This window comes from Haematobia irritans, chromosome 1 (assembly GCF_050003625.1).
Source record: "Haematobia irritans isolate KBUSLIRL chromosome 1, ASM5000362v1, whole genome shotgun sequence".
NCBI classification, from domain to species: domain Eukaryota; kingdom Metazoa; phylum Arthropoda; class Insecta; order Diptera; family Muscidae; genus Haematobia; species Haematobia irritans.
Window position 1 is genome coordinate 100,802,307 of NC_134397.1, and position 17,165 is coordinate 100,819,471.

At 33.4% G+C, this 17,165-nt stretch overlaps 1 protein-coding gene and 1 long non-coding RNA gene across 2 annotated transcripts in view; one reads left to right on the top strand and one right to left on the bottom strand.

Annotated features, from left to right (window-relative positions):
- Nucleotides 1-17,165, top strand: part of LOC142221510 (uncharacterized) — a 549,478-nt gene that overhangs the window by 308,602 nt on the left and 223,711 nt on the right. The gene's annotated exons all lie outside the window — the stretch shown is intronic.
- LOC142240604 (uncharacterized) lies at nucleotides 185-1,601 on the bottom strand. The gene is made up of 4 exons (XR_012723329.1): nucleotides 1,230-1,601; nucleotides 871-1,136; nucleotides 534-775; nucleotides 185-466 (listed from the first exon to the last, which is right to left on the bottom strand). It is a non-coding gene; the product is annotated as an uncharacterized LOC142240604 (long non-coding RNA).

Consider the following 17,165-nt stretch of genomic DNA (forward strand, 5'->3'; position numbering starts at 1 on the left):
AAAGAAAATATGTGTTTCTTATAAAACATATTTATTTTATTTTTATTTTATTTGCAAAATATTTTATAAATAAATTTACAAAATATAGTTTAAAGGTGCCTAATAACTAGATCATATGCACCTGTCGGTGTTTAAGCATATACTGTTTGTTACAAAAGAAAACTAAACTATTCAGTTGTCGTAAATAAGAAGAAAGAGAAAAAATAATAGGTAATAACACATATTTAATATTTTATTATTTTTTGAATTATGCAATAGACAAATAAATATGATTCTTGTCATTTGTGTTCTGTTCTAACATAACTTACACATACAATTACTATCAATAACAACTATAGGGTGAATAAATAAACTATATAAATCATTATCTTCCTTATAATAATAACCATGTCAGCACGTTCCTTCTAATATGTAGATGCGCCTAGATTTCCAATAAATCAGCAGCCTGTAAGCTAAATTAGTTTTTCTGAAAGTAAACAGAATAATTCGAATTTAATTTTGTTCAATTAAAACTTGATTTTGTTAAACATTACCTTCATAGAATATCAAGTTCAATTCTTAGTTCCAGATTGCAGGTTTATAATCTTCTTTTGCAGTTGTAGTCTTTTAGCATAAAAAGGTGTATTAAGGAGCTCGGTAATTTCATTTTAGTAACAATTCCTTTCCGAAAGTTCCACACATTGAAGTCGTCTATTAAAATTTGAACCAATCAAAGACGAAAATAATGGCAAAGCAATGTAATATTTGGTATTATATTGATGATACTTTGTAAATTCTGGAAATAGAAAAAAATATAAATGGAAAATACATATTTTTATTATTTTCGTATATTTTTCATATTTTAAAATCCAAAAGAAAGAACTTTTTTACCATTACATAATTCAGCTCATTAGTTTATATATCAGATATACTGCTCTCTACTTGGGTTCAAACTGGAAAAGGCAGGTAAAACAAAAATGCAATTTAATGCCAACGCTACTTCGCAACTTCAAGGTGAATCTTCCAACAAACTCATACCGGTTTTAAGAAAACTATGAGTGTACCCACTTTTTGATTGCAAACATATTCTTATATATTTGATAAAAGGATGGAGTTGATGGGATTAATTGCTAAATTTCACGAAATAAAATTGGTCACTAAAAGAAATGAATAAAAAATATATTATTTTAGTCCGTTTAATGTAAACAGGATTCAATGGAAAACGGTATTCACATTTCACAATTTCTTACCTTTAATAAACGTAGATTGTTTTCCATTTTTACAACGCCACAAAACACAAACACAGGTAATTTCAAATGCGTTCTCTCATATATATATATATATATATTTTTTTTTTCAAACCTTTACCACGTGGCCATTTGTTGTTGCATACTTTATTTATTTCAACCCTTTGCTATGATTTGTTGTTGCGTTCAAAATATTTATGCACACATTTTGAATGCAGCAGACAGAATGTCGCCAATCATGTTTTTCAATTTACGCGAAAAACAAAAACCCAACCGTTCGTTACGAGTTACTTCCACAGACTGATCTCTCCATCATACATTGTTGAATAAATACCCATTCTCTTGTTCTCTTTTCGCTCTTTCCATTGCTCAAAATTATTCAATTTCAATCACAAAGGTGATTAGATCAATCACATGTGTAATTGGAAACGGAAACATTTTCAATCACGTTTGTAATTGAAAATTATTTCCGAATTGATTAACAAATTCATTGAATCAATTAATATTTTAATTGGAAACGTAACAAATATCAATCATTTTTTAATTGGTTTTTATTCGGATTTGATTAAATAATTAATTGAATTAATTAACATATTAATTGAATCCGTTTCCAAATTCAATTAACTGTTTAATTGAAAAAATTTTGGGGATAATTTTTTGTGTGTAGGCAGCATGACAGGTATGTCCTTATACGATTTTAAAGTTCTTTAGCTAACGGAGCTTCATGAAAATGGTGGTATAATTATAGCAATGCGAGAACATATGTATGTATGTATTTATTAAGTACAAATATGGATATAAAGAAATATATATAATAAATAAAATGCTAATATAATGGAAGAAACATGGCAAACAAGTTTAAAAGAGTTAAATATATTTCATCCGAAGAAAATTAACAAGTATATACGGCCGTAAGTTCGGCCAGGCCGAATCTTATGTACCCTCCACCATGGATTGCATAGAAACTTCAGTAAAGACTGTCATCCACAATATAATTACATGGGTTGCGGCCGTTGGCAAGGCATTAACCTCATCTTCTAAATTGTAAGTTGGTCCATATGGGGTATATATTAAACAAAAAAGCCGACTTAACCCAGATATGCCGACGGGCCGTTATATTCTGTAGCACACCAATAAGTAGATTAGAAAATGTAAAGCACTGTAAACGCAGAAACCTGAACATAACAGGTGTACTACATGTAGTACGGTCGGCATATCTGGGTTAATACGTATATAATTTAGTTTGACAAATTTTCTATAGAGATAAAATTTTGACAAAATTTTCTATAGAAATAAAATTTTGACAAACTTTATTTCTTTTTTGATAAAAATTTTCTATAGAAATAAAATTTTGACAAAATCTTTCATAAACATTTTTTTTACAAAATAATAAAATAAAATTTTGAGAAAAATTTCTATAGAAATAAAATTTTGAGATATTTTCTTATAGAAATAAAATTTTGAGAACATTTTTTAAAGCAATAAAATTTCGACAAAACTTTCTATGGAAATAAAATGTTGACAAAATTTTCTATGGAAATAAAGTTTTGATAGATTATATTTGGCGATATGGACCAATTGTTGTGTGATTGGCCATCGGCTATATATAACTAAAGACCGATATGGACCAATTTTTGCATGGCTGTTAGCGGCCTATACTAACGCAATGTACCAAATTTCAAAGGAATCGGATGAATTTTGCTCCTCCAAGAGCTTCCGGAGGTCAAATATGGAGAGGTTTATATGGGGGCTATATATAGTTATGGACCGATATCGACCAACTTTGGCATGGTTAGGTTAGGTTAGATGGCAGCCCGATGTATCAGGCTCACTTAGACTATTCAGTCCATTTTGATACCACATTGGTGAACTTCGCTCTTATCATTGAGTGCTTCCCGATTCCATGTTAAGCTCAATGACAAGGGACCTCATCCGAGTCCGAACGGCGTTCCACTTTGCAGTGAAACCACTTAGAGAAGCTTTGAAACCCTCAGAAATGTCACCAGCATTATTGAGGTGGGATAATCCACCGCTGAAAAACTTTTTGGTGTTCGGTCGAAGCAGGAATCGATTGCAAATTATATGAGGCAAATGTTTTTGAAGACTCTGGTCAATAACTTGTCCAGAAAATGACCCCCAGACCATAATATTGTCCCCACCATGATTGATGAAACTTTTTGGATGGATTGGATTAAAATTGCGACCTCGCCTTTGATTACAAATTTTGTTCACAGACACGGCTAGATCGACCCAGGGGCCGGATCGTCTCCTTCGACTATTACACATTCCACGAGAGTAAAGGTGAGTACTAAGTTCGAGTTTAGCCGCTAAAGGTGGGTATTAAGTTCGAGTTTAGCCGCTAAAAACGTAATTTTTTCACGATTACTTTTCTTTAATAATCCATTTTAAGGAATACAAACTTTGTGAAAATTTGCTTTGGGCTTTTCCCCATCAAGTTATAATAAAATTTGCAACAAATATGTCTAATTTCATGCATTTTTCTTACCGATTTAGTTTTCACTTTAGCGATTTTAGCGGCTAAACTCGAACTTAATACTCACCTTAAAGTGAAAACTAAATCAGCAAAAAAAAGGCATAAAATTATAAAGGGTGATTTGTTAAGAGCTTGATAACTTTTTTTTTTAAAAAACGCATAAAATTTGCAAAATCTCATCGGTTCTTTATTTGAAACGTTAGATTGGTCCATGACATTTACTTTTTGAAGATAATTTCATTTAAATGTTGACCGCGGCTGCGTCTTAGGTGGTCCATTCGGAAAGTCCAATTTTGGGCAACTTTTTCGAGCATTTCGGCCGGAATAGCCCGAATTTCTTCGGAAATGTTGTCTTCCAAAGCTGGAATAGTTGCTGGCTTATTTCTGTAGACTTTAGACTTGACGTAGCCCCACAAAAAATAGTCTAAAGGCGTCAAATCGCATGATCTTGGTGGCCAACTTACCGGTCCATTTCTTGAGATGAATTGTTCTCCGAAGTTTTCCCTCAAAATGGCCATAGAATCGCGAGCTGTGTGGCATGTAGCGCCATCTTGTTGAAACCACATGTCAACCAAGTTCAGTTCTTCCATTTTTGGCAACAAAAAGTTTGTTAGCATCGAACGATAGCGATCGCCATTCACCGTAACGTTGCGTCCAACAGCATCTTTGAAAAAATACGGTCCAATGATTCCACCAGCGTACAAACCACACCAAACAGTGCATTTTTCGGGATGCATGGGCAGTTCTTGAACGGCTTCTGGTTGCTCTTCACTCCAAATGCGGCAATTTTGCTTATTTACGTATTGCTCACTTGGTCGATTATGTAGACCATAAATCGGACGTAAAGCGCGAAACACATTTCGAACCGAACACTGATTTTGGTAATAAAATTCAATGATTTGCAAGCGTTGCTCGTTAGTAAGTCTATTCATGATGAAATGTCAAAGCATACTGAGCATCTTTCTCTTTCACCATGTCTGAAATCCCACGTGATCTGTCAAATACTAATGCATGAAAATCCTAACCTCAAAAGAATCACCCTTTACATAGAATAACCCAAAGCAAATTTAAACAAAGTTTGTATTCCTTAAAATGGATTATTAAAGGAAAGTAATCGTGAAAAAACGACGAATGTAGCGGCTAAACTTGAACTTAATACCCACCTTAACGCAAAATCCAAACAAATTAGTATTTGTTTATTTACTTTTTACCATTTATCCATGTACGTTTCTTCTTCTTTTCTGTATTTGACATTCACTTGAGATGTGTTCCTTTCCGAGTATTACTTTAGTTGCCAACTCATATTTTGACAACTACAAAATTCGCATATCATGGTGACTCTGGTGCGACTTGCACTGATAGATGTTCTGGATAGAACACCAGTGCAACGATTGCCATAAAAAGTTGTAATCAGTGCAAAAAGAAAACAGCCCTACCCAATAAACACAGGATGAGCGTTTTTCAAATGCAACAACTTTTCAGTTTGAGGGTAAATATAATTTTTAACATAAATTCAACTTGACTTGAAATAGCTCATCTTCAATACATCTTCAAATTGTTTGCGTATTACTTCCAATTTGCCAAAATGTTGACAAAATCTTTGAAAAGGTGTTGAAGATAATATGAGAAAACTTTGACAAAACACTACCCTAAAATGCAACGAAAAAACCATGTGGTTTTCAATACTTATTTGTGCAACGAAGTTCGTGGTCAATTGCAAGAAATTAAAAAAAAAAATGGAAAATTTTAGACAAATAACCAAATAGTTTATAAAAATAGATAAGTGAAAATAAGAAATGAAATAAAACTTTAAGGAAGTCACTAAATGTATATCTCTTTGCAGAAAACTAAAATTATGGATTCTACGTTCTTGAAAACATTAAAAAGCTGGCCGATGAAAAATGGTGGACAATTAACTGGAACTGCTTCAAATAGTTTATAATAATTGGTACGTCAATATGAAAAATTAAATCAACACTTTAGAGAAGTCACTAAATTTAAATCTCTTTGCAGAAAACTAAAATCTTTGGATGCTACATTCTTGCAAACATTAAGAAGCTGACCAATGAAAAATGAGTGGCTTATCGACAAGAAAAAGTTTCCAGAAACATTACAAGTGCAACCAATTAAAATTGTTAAAAACAAAAAATTGTTGAAATCAACAACTTCTGGATGAAAATGTGCATCACATCGTCAGTTTAATTCATATGTTATTATCAGTTTAAAATGGATATTTTGTGAATTCCTTCTGCTGGAAATCAATTCTAACACGCGGTCCAGTACGTTCCTAATTTCAAATTGCCCCCATGTTAATAAATTTTAATGCTGTTTTATGACACCAAAAAGAAGGAAATCGAATTATCAATTAAAAAGTTTTACTAATAATGTTTAAGATATTTAAAGTTTTGTTGTTTGTTTTTTTGTTCTTATTTGTTGATATGTTTAATAACATTATTATTTATCAATTGGTATTGTAGTGTATTATGCAGTGTAGTGTATTATTATATATTTTATTTTGATGAAAATGAATAAATTATACAAAATTCATAGAATTTTGGCTTTGACTTTCAATTTGAAGTGGGGATATCATTCATACAAATTTAGGTTGAAAAGTATTTGCAACGATGTTAATTTTGAATTTGACTCGCATCGAAAATTGTTTGACAAATTATTGAGTAGTGATGCATTTCAATTTGAGGATAACACTTGAGATATTATTGCTAATGTGTTGAATTTCACTGTTGAGGGTTAGCCTCAACAGTGACTCGTTAGCAGCATGCGAGCGCTTTTATATATGACGGTCTGGCAATACGAGAACATTCTGGCAGCATTACAATATTCTGGGAACGCCAGAACATTCTTTGACAACGCTAGAAGAATCTACGACCATTAAGTTATTCATCTGGTCCCACCTGACCACAACGTTCGTTATCGTATTCGATATAGAAATATTCTCGGGTTTTTCTCGAAGAAAACTATCGAAAACGATATCGAGAATGGTTCGAAAAAATTTCGAATAACTTTCATCTGTCGTGCTGTTACCAGGGATGGAAAATACAATTTTTAAGAAAGTACAAAAAAGGTATTTTTTTGAGCAGAATGGTACTTTTTGCTAAATTTCAACAAAAATTTCACTGGAAGATTATTGTCAAGAGACTAAATTTTAAAGAAAATAAAATTTTGACAAAATTTTCTATATAAATAAAATTTTGCAAAAATTTTCTATAGAAATAAAATTTTGCAAAAAATTCTGTAGAAAAAAAATGTTGCAAAATTATTTCTACAGAAATAAAGTTTTGCAAAAATTTCCTATAGAAATTAAATTTTTACAAAATTTTCAATTGAAATAAAATTTTGACAAAATTTTCTAATTATACAATTATATATATATATATATATATATATATATATATATATATATATATATATATATATATATATATATATATATATATATATATATATATATATATATATATATATATATATATATATATATATATATATATATATATATATATATATATATATATATATATATATATATATTATATATATATATATCAATCAAGTCGTGCACGATAGAAAGTAATTGAGTTAAACATCAATTTGTCAAGTGTTCCAGAAATCAGCAGCACCATCGCGTGCATAACCTAAAAGTACACGAAGTAGAAATGGGTAATGACCAAATGGCCATAAATGCTTCACAAGTAACCACATTTACTTTTGAGCCGTATGATGGTAGAATCACGAACTGGTCACGATGGATGTGTCGGTATGAAACGGCGAGCCGGAACATATGGTATCCTGTGTGATAAACTGTTTCCCGATACACCAGAAAAGAGGACGTATGAAGAGTTGATTCGCATTCTAACGGAGCATTTCGATCCTAAACCAAATGAAATACTCGAGAATTACCGTTTCCATTTAAGAACACAAAAGATGGATGAAACATGTAGCGACTATTTGGTGGCTTTACGTAGGCTGTCAGCAAACTGCAATTTTGAAAGTTATTTAAATACGGCGTTAAGGAATCAATTTGTCAAATTTGGAAAAAATCTGATTTTAACATAGAAATGGCTATTAACACAGCTAAAACATACGAGTTGGCGGAAAAAGGAGGTATGGAGCTACATCAGCATGTTACACGGGATGCTGTCGACATGATTGCGGATAAGAAGAAACATACGAAGGAGTTAAATGGCAAAAGAAGAGAATAAAGAAAAAGTGTTTTCGATGCGGAAACACTAATCATTTTGCTAATCAGTGCATACATATAAACACCGTTTGTGGGTTTTGTAAAGCAAAAGGTCATTTGAGGCGAGTATGTTTAAAAGCCGGAAAACAGTTGAATCAAATTTCTGAAAGCAATGAGGAATTGGAGGATGAGCAAGAAAACAGAGTCGAAGAGTTACTGCAAATCTACGAAGGAAACGTCAAGAGTGTTAATAATAGTCAACAGGGAGCATATCGCTCAAAAACTTGTTGTTATTTATTAGTAAATAATTCAAATATATCTTTTGAAATTGATACAGGTTCACCTGTGACGATCGTAGGTGTAAACGACGCAAAGAGACATTTCGGCAATTGCAAAATATTTCGGAATGACGTGGCTTTTTTCAGTTATTGTCAAACCCAAATTGACTGCATGGGATATATTTGGGTCACATTAGGTACTCCTAAACTTAGTCCACGAGTTAAATTATATATTGTACGGTCGGAAAGGAAGCCGTTGCTGGGTAGAGAGTGGATGCGCCTTTTAAAACTGGATTGGCCGCAAATATTGAAACGGCAATTGGAAGTACCTATGACGATGGTAAAAATGCTGGACACATTCTATGACCCCATAGAATCAATAAAGAGCAAATTTCCTGTGCTGTTCTCAAAATCCATGGGGAAAATAACTGGATATCAGGCACGGCTGTATGTAAAGGAGGACTACGCGCCGAAGTTCTTTAAAGCCAGACGAATACCGTTCTCGTTACTAAAAGCTGTGGAGGAAGAGCTTGAGAAGCAAGTGAATGACGGCTTGTTGATACCGGTCAACACAAGCCAATGGGCAACACCAATAGTAGTTGTACCCAAAAAGGACAAAAAAGTTAGAATTTGTGGCGACTACAAAATTACAATAAATCCCGCACTGAAAGTTGATGAATACCCTTTGTATACTATTGACGAGCTATTCAGTAAAATGGCCGGCGGCAAGAAGTTCACAAAGATCGATTTATCCAAGGCGTATTTACAGTTGGAGGACTGCCATTTATTGACACTAAATACACATAAAGGTCTTTTTAGGCCGACTCGGTTAATGTTTGGAATTGCATGTGCCCTGGAAAAGTGGCAAATGTTTATGGAACAATTACTTGCAAATATACCGGGTGTAGCTGTTTTTCTAGACGACATACGAATTACGGCGGAGTATGACAGAACTCATTTGAATCGAATCGATGAAGTGTTGAGGCATCTAAATAGCCACAATATGCGTGTAAATTTGGATAAGTCGGAGTGGATGAAGGATAAAATTGAATATTGCGGATATGTTATTAGTAAAATGGGGATAGAAAAGGTAAAGAATAAAATTGAAGCAATTGTAGAAATGAAGCAGCCGTGCAATAAGGAAGAAGTAAGAGCCTTAATCGGGTTAATATACTATGGCAGGTTTGTGCAAAATATGGGCTCCATATTGTTCCCCATATATAAACTTCTTCAAAAGGATACATAATTTAAATGGAATGCTTCGTGCGAAAATGCCTTTCAGGAGATTAAGAAACAAATGGGTTCTGAAACAATTTTAGTCCACTATAATCCAAAGTTGCCAGTGGTTTTAGCTGTTGACGCACCCCCTTGGAGCGGTACTTAGCCATGAATACGCTGATGGAACGGAAAGACCAATCCAATCGCATCTAAAACTCTAACAGCCGTACAGCGTCGTTATAGCCAAATTGATAAGGAGGCTTATGCAATTATTTTTGGGGTGCGGAAATTTTATCAATATCTGTATGGAAGAAATTTTATATTGGTGACGGACGATAAACCTCTTCCTCAAATCTTCTCTCCTCAAAGAGGCCTGCCGACTTTATCTGCTACCAGAATGCAGCACTATGCAATATTTTTGAGCTCTTTCGATTATGAGATAAGATTTAATAAATCAAAAGAGAATGCCAATGCCGACGCCCTATCTCGTTTTCCCAGTACACAAATGTATGAACGTATAGAAGAAGTTGATATACTGGAAATTGGAAATATAGAAAATCTTCCCGTAACTTTGAAAGAGTTGCAATTGCACATTGGGAAAGACGAAGAGGTCAAAATGTTATTCGAGGCATTGAAATACGGTAGAGAGTGCGAAACAAACAATCGTTTCGGTATTCCACAGAATGAATTTTCTTTACAGCAGGGGTGCATATTACGAGGAATCAGAGTGTACATTCCGCTTGCACTCCGCTCCCGCATTTTGGATGAGTTACACTCAGCACATTTTGGAGTAAATAAAATAAAAACCTTGGTACGGGGATATTGCTGGTGGAAAACAATGGACAAGGACATAGAATTATTAGTGCAGAATTGTCGGGCTTGTCAAATAATCAAACCGATGCCAACTAAAACGAACCCAATACACGCATGGGAAGCCGCAAAAAGGCCGTTTGAAAGGGTCAATGCCGACTTTGCAGGTCCAATACTTGGGAAATATCTATTCGTTTTGGTGGATGCGTACAGTAAATGGCCCGAGGTATATGTGATTTCGAGTATTTCAACTGGATCAACCATACAAGTATGCCGAGACATATTCTCTCGAATGGGAACACCGAACATTTTTGTAAGTTACCACGGTACGCAGTTTAAGTCCAAAGAATTCCAACAATTTTTACAGAATAATGGCATACTGCACAAATTGGGTGCTCCGTACCACCCACAAACTAATGGGTTAGCGGAGCGGTTTATTCAGACGTTAAAGGGCAAAATAAAAGCCTTAAATTGTACCCCTGGGAATATAAAAGAAGAGATTCGGAAGATATTGCTAGCATATCGTCGAGCTCTTCACTCATCAACGGGAAAATCTCCTGCCATGCTAATGCTAGGAAGGCAAATGCAAACTCGTTTAGAGTATATATATATATATATATATATATATATATATATATATATATATATATATATATATATATATATATATATATATATATATATATATATATATATATATATATATATATATATATATATATATATATATATATATATATATATATATATATATATATATATATATATATATATACAAACCACAAAAGCCAGAGGTATGACATATATGATTCAAATCGGTTCAGAGTTTGATATAGCTCCCATATATATCTATCGCCCGATTTAGACTCATATGACCACAGAGGACAAAGTTTTACTCTGATTTACGTGAAATTTTGCAGAGATAGTACACACAAAGAAAATTTCATTAAAATTGAGCCAACGAAAATTTTCATTGAAACATTTTCATTAATACAATGAAAATACTCGTTAATAGAACGAAACGTTACGTTGATTAACAGAAAATTCGTTATAATATCGGAAAATTTGTTGTATTAACGAATTTGATTCATTGGCTCACTTTTAATGACACATTTCGTTAATATCACAAATCTTTTTCTATCAGTGTAAAATTAACATTCTAACTATGCATGCCAAATTTCGGTACAGATTTAGATATATCTCCCATATAGATGTACGCCTGCAATGGAATTTTACTCAATTTTACTTGATGTGATATGTAACATAGATAATAGATTCAACATTCTATTTATGTGCTTCGAATATGATCGGTTCAGAGTTAGATAAAGCCTTCATGTATTTGCTCTTCCGGTTTAGCCAAATATGACAAAACTATCCACTTTTACACAAAACGCTGTGATATTTTCCTAGTGTTGTAGTCATATCCTACACACTGTAATGCCAGATTTTCCACAGAACAGTTGGAATTTAAATAATGATACGACTTGTTTAACTATCGCCCGATTTGGCTAAATAATATCTCACAGCCCAAAATTGAGCACTTATCTTGACAAGATATAGGTTAAGTTAGGTTAAAGTGGTAGCCCGATTAAGATTCAGGCTCACTTAGACTATTCAGTGCATTGTGATACCACATAAACTAAATGTACCTATTACATATGGGCACTTCTAGTTTTAACCGCTGAACCTTCTTGATTGTTTTTCTTTGTTGAACCAACCAGATTGTTCCAAAAACATTAGCAGACTGCTTAAGTTAACATTTTCCAGATCCGCCAGTAATCTGAAGCTATATGCCCCTAAAATTTGCCTACGCCTTACACAAAATACAGGACACTCACACAAGAGGTGTTTAATTGATTCCTTTTCCTCCGCATCATGACAGCTCATACAATAGTCATTATACTTCGCGCCTATATTTTTTGCAAAATCTCCTATCAGGCAGCGACCCGTTATAGCAGATATCAGGACTGATATCTGACGTCTCGAGAACACTAGCATATCTAGTGCGCGTTTAAGTTTAAATGGGGCCATATTTGCTTGGTGTCGTTACAGCCCTTGCAATTATCCCATCGAACATTTGCCATCATAACAGCCTTCTCACGCAGTATGAGCTTGCAGGTCGCCAGGGGCATACCAACAGATTCTAGTTCCCCTGGAATATGTAAGGCAGTCCCTAGCCTTGCCAACTCATCCGCTTCGCAGTTCCCCCGTATGTTCCTATGGCCAGACACTCATATTGGGTGAATATTGTACTGTTCAGCCATCTCATTGAGAGATTTGCGGCAGTCGATGGCCGTTTTCGAGTTGAGGAACACAGAGTCCACGAATTTTATTGCAGGTTGATTGTCTGAGTATATATTAATGCCGACATTTTTTGGAACATTACTTCTCAGCCAATTCGCCACCTCTCTTATTGCTAATATTTCAGCCTGAAAACACTACAGTGATTAGGTAATCTTTTCGCTATTCGAAGTTCCAGATCATTAGAATATACTCCGAAACCCAATTGTCCATCCAATCTGGAGCCATCAGTGTAGAAATCTATATATTCTTTATTCCCCGGGGTCTGTGTGCACCACGCCTCACTGTTGGGGATTAGAGTCTCAAACTTTTTGTCGAAAAGTGGATTCGCCAAAGTGTAATCCACTACGTTAGGCACATCTGGCATTATTTTGAGGACCGAACTGTGACAGCGATAGCTCGCGCAACCGCACAGCCGTTGTTGCAGTTGACTCTTTGGCCAAAATGTCTAAAGGCAATTGATGCAGAATGACATTAAGGGAATGTGTTCCTGTCTTGCTGAATGCGCCTGAGATACACAAGCACGCCATAGTCTGAACTTTGTCTAAACTTGTCGGCTGGTGAAGTGCCGGCCACCAGACTACAACACCATATAGCATTATAGATCTAACCACTGCTGTGTATAGCCAATGCACAATTTTTGGTTTCTTTCTTTCTTTCTTTCTTTATTTATTTGCTTTCCCATGCACAAGACCACTTGAGTCTCATATTTCAGCATGAGAAGTTTAAAATCATAATGTACAATTAAATAAATATAATATAATTACAATATTAGGTTTCATGAAAAAAATTTTTTTTTTTTTTAAATTTAAAAAATTAATCAAAATAGATCTATAAGCAAATAACCTTAATATTTTATATTGAAAAACTGATTACAGACTGAAAAAAAAACACTATTTTAGTCCCCACTTTTTTCCTATTGCCTTTTTGCACGAGTACAAAGCTACCGTTGCTTTTCTCGCCCTTTCTTCAATATTAAGATTAAAATTCAGCTTCCTATCCAAAATAACGCCAAGGTATTTTGCACACTCACCAAAGGGAATTTCAATACCTCCTAAGGAAATGGGCCTAACCGTGGGAGTTTTGCGATCATTGCAGTACATGACTAGTTCTGTCTTTGCAGGATTTACCCCAAGACCATTGCCTTTCGCCCATTTCTCAGTCATCCGGAGGGCCCTCTGAATAATATCTCTGATTGTGGATGGGAATTTTCCCCTGACTGCTAGAGCCACATCATCTGCGTAGGTTATTTATAGCAACATTCCAAAGAAGAGGTGAAAGACAAGATATAACCAATGTCCTTGTAAAATCGCCAATAGCACAAATTATAAAAACACCTCAAATTGTCCTATAACTCTAATACATACATGTAACATGAAGTACATGTACATGAAGTGTAAAAAATGTTGTCAAAATCGTATTTAAATACATGTATATTCCAATTTATACCTTTATGCAGCTCCAAATAAATTTGATGTAGTGCACATGGTGCCAAAAATGTTGGTATACGCGGTGGTGAAGGGTATAATATAGTCGGCTTCGCCCGACTTTAGACTTTACTTACTTGTTTTATTAGCGTTTGGTTTTCTCAGTTTAGCCTAAGTTGCCGAGGTACACGGATGAAAAAGACAGTTTTTCATATGTTTGGCTATAAACATTATATGTTTGGAAAACAAATTTTTAAACACAATATTTTTGAGTGCAAGCATATAATGTTCATAAACTAGCATAACATGTTTGGGACATATATGTTAATATGTTAGAACATATTATGTTTGGGACATAAAATGTTTTTAAATATAATATGCTTGGATGCAAACATATATTAATTTAGAAATAGCCTACACCCAGAAAACAAATTCGTTGCCTCAACCGAATAATTTGCCAACCGAAAGCAGGTGGTTCCATCAACTATCAATGATATCTGTCAGCACAACTAACATTTGGCAATTGTAACTACATGGTAGTATGTTGGATCAACTTTGCATTGGTTGTCGCAATTTCATATTAATTGTTTTGTTTGTTGGTGCAACCGCCCTCGATTTTCTTTACTATTATCCTAACCAAATTCCAATATCAAATGAAATGGCAGATTATATTGAGATTTTATTAATTTATTACAAGATTTACAATCATAATATACTACGAAAATAAATACAACAAAGGCTTTTGATCTACATATATGTGAGATCAATTTACATTACAATTTACAATTTTTATAGGTAATGTTTGTATACCAATGACAGATGGTTATTAGGTTGCAATTATGTGGTCAAACTACAGAACTTAATTCAATATATACTTGCCAGAAATTTCTTCCTTAAGCCTCTAGATATAAATACAGATCGACTTAGACTTTTCCTGTATTCTTAATACAATAAAAAAAGCTCGCTTGCCGTAAAAAGTATTTGTGTTTGTTGGTGTATGAAGCCTGTAATTTTTATGGAAACTTTTGTAATATTCCTTTTTTATAAATCGGTGCGCTACTTACCTGAAGGCAACTTCTTTTCTATGGGATAAACTTTATTCAATGTATTGCGGACTATTATCAAGTAATGTTGTTCCCCGTTTTGCAAATTTTGTAGCGTCATACCATTTACCATGTCGATGTTGATATAAATATTTATTTGTTGCAACAACTACCTTACGCCCGTCCTATAATTGAACTAAGATTCTATTAGTATACTCAACTTTTGGTTGTACCAACAATTTGTTGATTCCCATGAAGTAGGTCTCACTATGCTGGTGGTTAGCTCAACAATTTTATGCAGCTTAAAACCAAATTTATCGGCATTGATTATTGTAACCAATTGAATGGTTATGGGAACTTCGTTTTGATCCTGTGAACTTTGTTATGGTCGTGTTGAATGTATAATGGGGAAAATAATCAAAACATTGTTCTTGTAACAAAAAATAAGTTACTGACATCATTTCCTCATTGTAATTATCGAATTGCAACCAACCATTTCTCTGGGTGTATAAACATATATGTGTTTAGTAGCTTGGAGCGCTATTTAACAGGGAGCGATATTGAATTAAGTTGGTGGTTGTTGCTTGTTATTACAAAATTAACATTTTATTTTTCCTTGGGCAATTGATCAGCTACTTCTTTGATCCTTACAAACTGTGTGGTGCGCTGCTCGAATCCGCGTCCGGCAAAAGGTAAAATTAAAATAAAAAAAATCATAAAATTGAATAATTTCTTCTACAATGTTTGTATTACAGAAAAAGGTGATAAGAACTAAAAAATCTCGTGGAAGTGAGAAAGATGTGGGGGAATATACAATTGGGCAGAAACAAAATTTTGAGCATTCAGGTCGAAAACCTATGTTGTTAGCACCTATATTACCTGTTTATTTTCATAATTCATTATGATTGTAAATATATAAATAAATAAATAAAATTTTGAGCACAATATTGTTTGGGAGAATTTTTTTGAGCATATAATATTTTTGGGTGCAAAATGCTTCCAAACATATTATATGTTCACATAATAACATATTGTTTTTTGGAAGACAACATTATTGAATCTGGATGCAAAAATACAAAATGTTTGGAAATTGACTACCCAAACATATATTGGTTAGACTAATATGCTTTCAAACATATTATATATTGGAAGAGATCAAACATATAAATGTTTGGGCAATAGCCAAAAATGTATATGCTTGAAGCAAACTATGTTTGGGAGTATATGTTACAGAAGCGATTTTTTGTGAGCGTGTAGTCAGAAGATTATTTATTATACATGAGTTTTTTGAACTCATTAACAATGTTTGTTGCAGAACAATTATTGTATTCGGTATACATGTATTAAAACATAAAAATATAATGATTTAATATACACGCTCACAAAAAATCGCTTCTGTAACATATACTCCCAAACATATTTTGCTTCAAGCATATATATTTTTGGGCATTGCCCAAACATTTATATGTTTGATCTCTTCCAATATATAATATGTTTGAAAGCATATTGGTCTAAACAATATATGTTTGGGTAGTCTAAGTTCCAAACATTTTGTATTTTTGCATCCAAATTCAATAATGTTGTCTTCCAAAAAACAATATGTTATTATGTGAACATATAATATGTTTGGAAGCATTTTGCACCCAAAAATATTATATGCTTAAAAAAATTCTCCCAAACAATATTGTGCTCAAAATTTTATTTATTTATTTATATATTTACAATCATAATGAATTATGAAAATAAACAGGTAATATAGGTGCTAACAACATAGGTTTTCGACCTGAATGCTCAAAATGTTGTTTCTGCCCAATTGTATATTCCCCCACATCTTTCTCACTTCCACGAGATTTTTTAGTTCTTAGCACCTTTTTCTGTAATACAAACATTGTAGAAGAAATTATTCAATTTTATGATTTTTTTTATTTTAATTTTACCTTTTGCCGGACGCGGATTCGAGCAGCGCACCACACAGTTTGTAAGGATCAAAGAAGTAGCTGATCAATTGCCCAAGGAAAAATAAAATGTTAATTTTGTAATAACAAGCAACAACCACCAACTTAATTCAATATCGCTCCCTGTTAAATAGCGCTCCAAGCTACTAAACACATATATGTTTATAGGCTATTTCTAAATTAATATATGTTTGCATCCAAGCATATTATATTTA